General features: G+C 39.2%; 1 pseudogene across 1 annotated transcript; it reads right to left on the bottom strand.

Moving 5' to 3' along the window:
• Window positions 1–4,357: 4,357 nt before the first annotated feature.
• Window positions 4,358–5,528, bottom strand: LOC150021807 (large ribosomal subunit protein eL42-like; annotated as a pseudogene). Its single transcript, XR_016509067.1, has 2 exons — window positions 5,132–5,528; window positions 4,358–4,731 (listed from the first exon to the last, which is right to left on the bottom strand). The product of XR_016509067.1 is annotated as a large ribosomal subunit protein eL42-like (transcript).
• Between the last annotated feature and the right edge of the window lie 3,347 nt (window positions 5,529–8,875).

Genomic DNA, 8,875 nt, shown 5'->3' with positions numbered 1-8,875 from the left:
CATATGGAACCAAAAAAGACCCCGAACAGCAAAAGCAATCTTGAGACAGAAGAACTCAGCAGGAGGAATCACAACACCAGATATCAAACAATACTACAAAGCCACTGTAATCAAAACAGTCTGGTACTGGCATAAGAACAGACATATAGATCAGTAGAACAGAATAGAATCCAGAAATAAACCCAGGCCTCTATGGTCAACTAATATTTGATAAAGGAAGTAGGAACATAAAATGGAGTGAGAAGAGCCTCTTTAACAAATAGTGCTGGGAGAACTGGATAGGGACCTGCAAAAAAATGAAACACGAGAATAAATCAAGATGGATCAAAGACTTAAATGTAAGCCGTGACACCGTAAAAGTCCTAGAGGAAAACACAGGCAAGAAAATATCAGGTATCTCACGTAATAATTTCTTCACGGATACATCTCCTAAAGCAAGAGAAATAAAGGAAAAAATAAATGGGATTACACCAAAGAGTTTCTGCTCAGCAAAAGAAAACATCAGCAAGATGAAAAGGAAACCAACCATATGGGAAAACATATTTGCCAATGACATCACAGACAGGGGACTGATTTCCAAAATATATAAAGAGCTTATACGACTGAACATCAAGAAAACAAACAACCAAATTAAAAAATGGGCAAAGGACCTGAACAAACACTTCTCCGAAGAGGACATACAGAAGGTCCATAGACACATGAAAAAATGCTCAACATCATTAGCCATCAGGGAGATGCAAATAAAAACCACAATGAGATACCATTTTACACCAGTCAGAATGGCCATCATCAACAAATCAACAAACAACAAGTGCTGGCGAGGATGTGGAGAAACGGGAACCCTACTGCACTGTTGGTGGGAATGCAGACTGGTGCAGCCACTATGGAGAACAGTATGGAATTACCTCAAAAGATTAAAAATGGAACTGCCTTTTGAACCAGCGACTCCACTACTAGGATTATACCCGAAGAATCTTGAAACACCAATTCAAGAGAACTTATGCACCCCTATGTTCATAGCAGCACTGTTTACAATAGCTAAGTGCTGGAAACAACCTAAGTGCCCATCTGTAGATGAGTGGATCAAAAAACTGTGGTACATTTACACAATGGAATACTATGTAGCAGAAAGAAAGAAGGAACTCCTGCCATTTGCAACAACATGGATGGAACTAGAAATAATTTTGCTTAGTGAAATAAGCCAGGCAAAGAAAAATACCATATGATATCACCTAATACAGGAAACTAAAGAACAACACAAACAAAAGAACTAAATAGAACAAAGAGCAGAATAGCAGTCAATAGTGGGGAGGCGGGAGGGAGAGAAGGGGGATACGTAAGGGAAGGGTTTTGTCAAAGAACATATATAAATGACTCATGGACATGGACAACAGGGAGGGATATGATTGCGGGAGAGGGGGTGGGTTGGGTGGGGGAGAGAAATGGGGAGAAAAGGAGACAACTGTAATTGAAAAACCAAAAAAAAAAAAAAAGATTATCAGCTGATTTCTCAAAAGAAACTTTGCAGGCAAGAAGGGACTGGCAAGAAGCATTCAAGGTGATGAAAAGCAAGGACTTAAAACCAAGATTACTCTATCCAGCAAAGCTATTGCTTAGAATGGTAGAGCAGATAAAGTGCTTTCCAGAGAAGGTAAAGCTAAAGGAGCTCATCATTACCAAGATATTAGTATATGAAATGTCAAAGGGACTTACTTAAGAAAAAGAAGATCAAAATTATGGACATTAAAATGACAACAAACTTGAAATTATCAACAGAATCTAAAAAATAAAAACAAAATCCAACTAAGCAAACCAGAATAGGTATGGGGATCATTTGGGAGGGTTATCAGCTGGGAAGGGGAAGAAGAAATGGGGAAATGGTGCAGGGATTAAGAAGCATAATTGGTTGGTACAATACAGACAAGGGGAAGTTAAGAATAATATAGGAAAGGGTAAAGCCAAAGAACTTAAATGCATGACCCATGGACATGAACTAAGGGGGAGTGGGATTGCTGGAGGGAAAGGGGGGTACTCAGAAGAAGGGAGCGAAGGGGAAAAAATTGGGACTACTGTAACAACATAATCAATAAAATATAACTTAAAGAAAGACTATTAGAAACAATAAACAGACATAATAAATTTGCAGGATATAAAATGAATATAGAAATTTTGTTGCATTCCTATATAATGACATAGGAGAAGGAGAAATAAATAATCCCATTTACAATTGAAAAAAAAAAAGAATAAAATATCTAGAAATAAAGTTAACAAAGGCGGTGAAGGACCTGTACTCTGAAAACTACAAGACTTTGTTGAAAGAAATGGCAGAAGACACAAAGGAATAAATATATACTCCATGTTAATGGATTGAAAGATTCAACATTGTTAAAATGGCCGTACTACCTAAGCGATATACAGATTTAATGCAATCCCCATCAAAATTCCAATGGTATTTTTCACAGAAGTAGAACAAAAAATACTCAGATTTGTATGGAAGAACAAAAGATCCTAAATAGCCAGAGCAATACTGATTAAAAAACAAAAGCAAGAATAAAGCCAGACATATCACACTCCCTGACTTCAAACTACACTACAAAGCCTACAATAATCAAAACAGTATGGTACTGGCAGAAAAAGACACACAAACCAATGGAACAGAATTGAGAGCCCAGTAATAAACCCCCACATATATGAGCAACTAATTTTCAACAAAGAAGCCAAAAACATACAATGGAGAAATGTTTATTCAGTAAATAATGCTGGGAAAACTGGAAAGCCAGGTGCAAAAGAATAAAAGTAGACTGCTATTGGACACCATTCACAAAAATTAACTCAAAGTGGATTAAAGATTTGAATATATCAGGCGTGAAGCAATAAAATATATAGAAGAAAACACAGGCACTAAACTTATAGACCTTGGTCTCAGGCACTAAACTTATGACACCAAAGGCAAGGGAGGTAAAGAAAAAATATATACGAATGGGACTCGTTGTTGTTGGCAGCCGTCCGTCTCGAGAGACGATGGTGTAGCTTCTTAAGAGTCTATCTGCACCGCCGAGAATGGCTGTGCAGTCCGACTCGGGAGTGACACGGTATCTGTCTCCTCCCGTGTTGAATCGACATCTTGTGATGACGCTGGAGTGTCCTCTCCAGTGAAGCTGAAGCTACAGAGCCTGGGCAGGGTGATATGGAGGGTCTGCTGTTGCCCATGCAGCAGACCCCCCCTCTCTTCGCAGCTGAAGGGTCCAAGGGAAAGACGGAGTCAATACAGCTTGGGTTCAGGTGCGCCGCAGGAGTTGCCGGTGTTGACTACAACGTCAAACCGCCTTAGGGACTCCAGCTCCGGATTTTCTGTCGGGGTTTACTCCCTTAGCCTTTCCCCTGAAGAGGTATGCCGCAAGGCAGCGGAGGTTTTTTGGAGTCAGAGTTTTCCTTCTCTGAATGGGACTGCATCAAACTAAAATGCTACTGCATAGCAAAAAGAAACCATCAACAAGGCAAAGGCAACAAAATGAAAAGAAGATATTTGCAAATGATACCTCTGATAAGAAGCTAATATACAAAATACATAAAGAACTCATACAACTGAATAATAAAAAATCTGATTAAAAAATGGGCAGAGGACCTGAATAGACAGTTTTCCAAGGAAGAAATACAAATGGCCAACAGTTATATTAGAAGATGCTCAACATCACTAATTATAGGGAAAATGCAAATCAAAACCACAATGTGAAACACCACCTCACAATCGTTAGAATGGTTATTATGAAGAAGAGAAATACGTGTTAGTGAGGATGTGGAGAAAAAGTCAACCCTCCCATTCTGGTAGGAATATAAATTGGTACAGATAGTATGGAAAACAGTATGGAGGCTCCTCACAAAATTAGGAATAGAGGTACCGTATGACCCAGCAATCTGTCTTCTGGTTATATACCCAAAATTTTTAATAATACTTATTCAGAAAGATATATGTTCATTGAAGCATTATACACAATACTCAATACATAGAAACTAAGTATCTTTTGACTTATGATTGGATAAAGAAGATGTGGTACAGATATACATTATAATGAAATACTACTCAGCCATAAAAAGATGAAATATTGCCATTAGCAACAACATGGATGGATCTTGAGAGTACAACGCTAAATGAAATCAGTCAGATGTAAAAGGATAAGGACCATATGATTTTACTCATATGTGGGATATAAAACAAAAAGCAACAAATGAACAAACAAAACAAAAAAGCTTATAGATAAAGACAAGAGTATGTATCTGTGGGGGAAGGATGAAGAGGGTAAAAGAGGTCAAATATATGGTGATCGATGAAGACCAGCCTTTTTTTTTTTTTGGAATATATCTTCAAGATTTTATTGTCACATAAACCAAAAATGAAGCTTAGAACTTGATCACTTGACCCTTTCTCTTCTTATCTCCTCCCAGTTCAAAATGCTTGCATCTCTTAATAGCCAGCATTCTCTTAGATCTGCAGGTGGGGTCAACGCATCAAGCCTCAGAACAATCTTCTTTGTAGTTTTAGCCTTTTTTCGGAAAATCGGCTTAGTCTGCCCACCATAGCCACTCTGCTCCCTGTCATAACGCCGCTTTTCCTGCGCATACAGAGAATCCTTGCCTTTCTTGTACTGTGTTACTTTGTGGGGTTGATGCTTGCCACACTTCTTACAGAAAGTCCGGCGGGTTTTACGAATGTTCACCATGTTGGCACGAGCGCTGTCCGTACAAAAAGGCAAGACCAGTCTTCAGGTAGTGAGCACACAACAGAGTATACAAATGTCATATTATAAAGTCATACACCTAAAACTTATGTTATCATCAACCAATGTCACCCCAATACATTTTAAAAATATAAAACTACAAAAGAAATTCTTCCAGCCTCTTCTTAGTTCAAAAGCCATTCCCACATTTTGGGTTATTTGTTACAACAGCATCTCACTCTTGGTGTCAAAATATGTATTAGTTATATATGGATGTGTACCCATGTGCAACCATGACCACTATCCACCTTTAGAATTTAGAAATCAATTACTTAAAAAAAAAAAAAAGAAAATGTTTAATTTTTAAATTAAAAAAATTTTTTAATTGAGTAGCTTAAAATTACATGTTATCTTACACTCTCTGTGCATCAGGAATCCAGGTCCTCATCTGGGTCTTCTGGTTCAGGGTCTCTCACAGGCTGCAATCAAAGGAAAAGTTATGCCTGTAGTCATGTCAATCTTACTGGGGGAAGTATCCATTTCCAGTCTCACTCATGGTTGTTGGCAGGATTAAGTTCACCACAGGCTACTGGACTGAGGCCCTTCTCAATTCTTTGCCATGTGGGTCTCTCCACTGGACAACTTGCTTTGTCAGAGCAAGAGAGAACAGTGTGGAAACAAGTTGAAGTCTGTCTTTTGTAACCTAATCTCAAGCATCCCATCACTTTTGATGGATTTTATTCAACAGAAGTCTGTACTTCTCATTCACTCTAAGAGGCAAATCCACAAGGGCCTGAATACCAAAAGCTGCCAAAACAACCCACAAGGTATACTTTTCATTTTAGACATTGTACTTTTCTTTCTTTTTTTTCTTTAATGTTTTTTATTGATTATATTGTTACAACAGTTCCAATCTTCTCCCCCTTGTTCCCCTCCACCCAGCACCCCCCTCCCCCAGCAATCCCCCCCAAGTCCATACCCCTGGTTCGTAAAAATTAACTATCCCCCCCCTCTCAAATATTAGGACCCTTTGTAATCTTGTAAAGGACAATGGGCGAAGGTCTCAAGCTCCTCTAGCTGCTTCAAGCTGGACATGGTCGTCGTCCTACCTACCCTTGGGTCCAGAAAACCCTAATAAGAGTGGGGGTGTGGAGGGGAGGGTGGCCTTCCCACATGGGGAAGGATCGTGCAGACTCCAGGTCAGTTGGCTGTCTCCGGTCAACGGCGTGCTTGGTTTAACAGGCTGGTGTCCTTGTTGTGTTCTGGGGGCAACAGATTTGGCGAAAAGGGTTAAAAGACATCATTCAATCCATAACTACTAGATGACAAAAGGCAGGGATTAATTTTTCAATGTTCCATATTAGGGAAAAAAAAAAAGGCTTCTTTGTAAGAAGGTGTGCTAGGCACATCTCGCCTGTCCAAAACCCTTTTGCCCATTATATTTAGTTTGGGCTGAGGGAAATAGTTTATGTTTCCTCCCTCTCAGACCTCTGGGCCCTCTCTGTCCAAGCCATTAGGATAGAAAAGAGAAACCCGTTTTAAAGTGAAGCCCACAGACCACCCCATTCTTCCCCAACCCAGCCATTTAGTTCAGCCAAACCGTTGAGTCTCAGGAGGCAGCGCTGCAGAGAGGATTAAGTGAGGCTTATGTGTACAATCACTCAGGTAATGCGATCATAGGCTTATGTCCTTTGAAAACAAAAAACACGTGTTAATTTATGTAACATAACCCGCAAACAAGTCTCTAAATCTGGAGAAGAAACTTTTAAGACGGTTAGTTGCCCTGTTTTATACTCTACTACTGATCATTGTGATTTTCCTTGAATAATAATTTTTCTCCCTAAGGTTACCCTCCTTGTCTTTAAAGGGACTACATTAAGTCCATTTTTAATTTATCCTGTTCGTTTGCATAAACATAACAAGAGCAGCAAATGATCACTTATGATCTTTAGTTCTGCTTTGCTGGAACTTACCCAAGGAATATTGGGGGTGACCTTCAGTCTGTTCTTCAGGGCACAGAAGCTGTGCCACATATCTGGCATTCATCCTTGCCTGTACACACCTGTTTTTTCCAAGTCTTTCTGGTCTTTCCTTGTGCCTTAAGGTCCCTTCTAGCCATCTTTCAGGAAAACAACCTTCGTTCCTTCCCTGGAAAGATTGCTGTGGATCGCACAACCAACCATGGTACCAGGCCTTTTTATCTCACGGGCTTTTATTACCTTTGAAAGTCATTCCCAGTTCCTCAGGGCTTTCTGGTAACAATCTGAGCCCAAGTATGTTTCCTTTAGGCTTGACATTCCAGTCAAAGACTTGGTCAAAAAAAAAAAAAAATAAATAAAGAACCTCTGTTGACAACTGGTCTTATTAGTTCTATGCAAAGGAACTTATGTCATTACTTACTTGTTTAGAATGCCAAACTCTGGAGGGATCAAATAGGGAGAAAAATATACAACGTGAAGAAAAATCTTTGTCCTAATATTCACTGAACTGGCATTTCCATTCTTCATATTTTCATTTTTCCCCCACTAAAAAATTTTTGTTTGTTTTTCCATTACAGTTGTCTCACTTTTTTAGCCCTCTTGTTTCCCTGCACCCTGTCCCTCCCCTCCCCCACATTTAGTCCCCACTCAGTTGCACCTGTCTGTGGGTCATTCATATATATATATATTTTTTTTTTAACTTGACCCATCCCCTTACACCTTTCTTTTCCTCCCCCCCGCCCCCCTTGTTACTGTTAGTCTACTTCTTGTTTACATACCTCTGGTTCAATTTTGATCATTTGTTTGTGTTGTTCATTAGTTTCCTGTAATAGGTGACAGCATAAGGTATTTTTCTTTTGTTGCCTGGCTTATTTCACTAAGCATAATTTTCTCTAGTTCCATCCATGTTGTTGCAAATGGTAGAAGTTCCTTCTTTCTTTCTGCTGCATAGTATTCCATTGTGTAAATGTACCACAGTTTTTTGATCCACTCATCTACAGATGGGCATTTAGGTTGTTTCCAGCACTTGGCTATTGTAAATAGTGCTGCTATGAACATTGGAGTGCATAGGTTCTTTTGAATTGGTGTTTCGGGATTTTTTGGATATAATCCTAGCAATGGAATTGCTGGTTCAAAAGGCAGTTCCATTTTTAGTTTTTTAAGGAAATTCCAAACTGTTTTCCACAGTGGCTGCACCAATCTGCATTCCCACCAGCAATGCACCATGGTTCCCGTTTCTCCGCATCCTCTCCAGCACAAGTTGTTTGTTGATTTGTTGATGATTGCCATTTTGACTGGTGTGAGGTGGTATCTCATTGTGGTTTTAATTTGCATCTCTCTGATGGCTAGTGATGTTGAGCATACTTTCATATGTCTATGGGCCCTCTGTATGTCTTCTTTGGAGAAATGTTTGTTCAGGTCCTTTGCCCACTTTTTAATTGGGTTGTCTGTCTTCTTGGTGTTGAGTCGTATGAGTTCTTTATATATTTTGGAGATCAATCCCTTGTCTGAGATGTCATTGGCGAATATATTTTCCCATATGGTTGGTTTCCTTTGCATCTTGCTGATGTTTTCTTTAGCTGAGCAGAAACTTTTTAGTTTGATGTAGTCCCATTTGTTTATTCTTTCCTTTATTTCCCTTGCCTTAGGAGATATATCAGTGAAAATGTTGCTACGTGGGATATCTGAAATTTTCCTGCCTATTTTTTCCTCTAGGACTTTTATGGTGTCACGGCTTACATTTAAGTCTTTGATCCATTTTGAGTTTATTCTGGTGTATGGTGTGAGCTGGTGGTCTAGTTTCATTTTTTTGCATGTCCCTGTCCAGTTCTCCCAACACCATTTGTTGAAGAGGCTCTTTTCACTCCATTTGATGTTCTTTCCCCCTTTGTCAAATATTAGTTGACCATATGAACCTGGGCTTATTTCTGGGCTCTCTATTCTGTTCCATTGATCTATATGTCTGTTTTTATGCCAGTACCAGACTGTTTTGATTACCGTGGCCTTGTAGTATAGTTTGATATCGGGTATTGTGATTCCTCCTACTGTGTTCTTCTTCCTCAAAATTGCTGTGGCTATTCGGGCTCTTTTTTGGTTCCATATAAATTTTTGAAGTATTTGTTCTAGGTCTGTGAAATATGTTGCTGGTATTTTAATAGGGATTGCATTGAATCTATAAAT

This window comes from Furipterus horrens, unplaced genomic scaffold (assembly GCF_987537825.1).
Source record: "Furipterus horrens unplaced genomic scaffold, mFurHor1.1.pri manual_scaffold_1, whole genome shotgun sequence".
Taxonomy (NCBI): domain Eukaryota; kingdom Metazoa; phylum Chordata; class Mammalia; order Chiroptera; family Furipteridae; genus Furipterus; species Furipterus horrens.
Note: the sequence above shows the minus strand (reverse complement) of the source record. Positions and strands in the feature narration are given on the sequence as shown.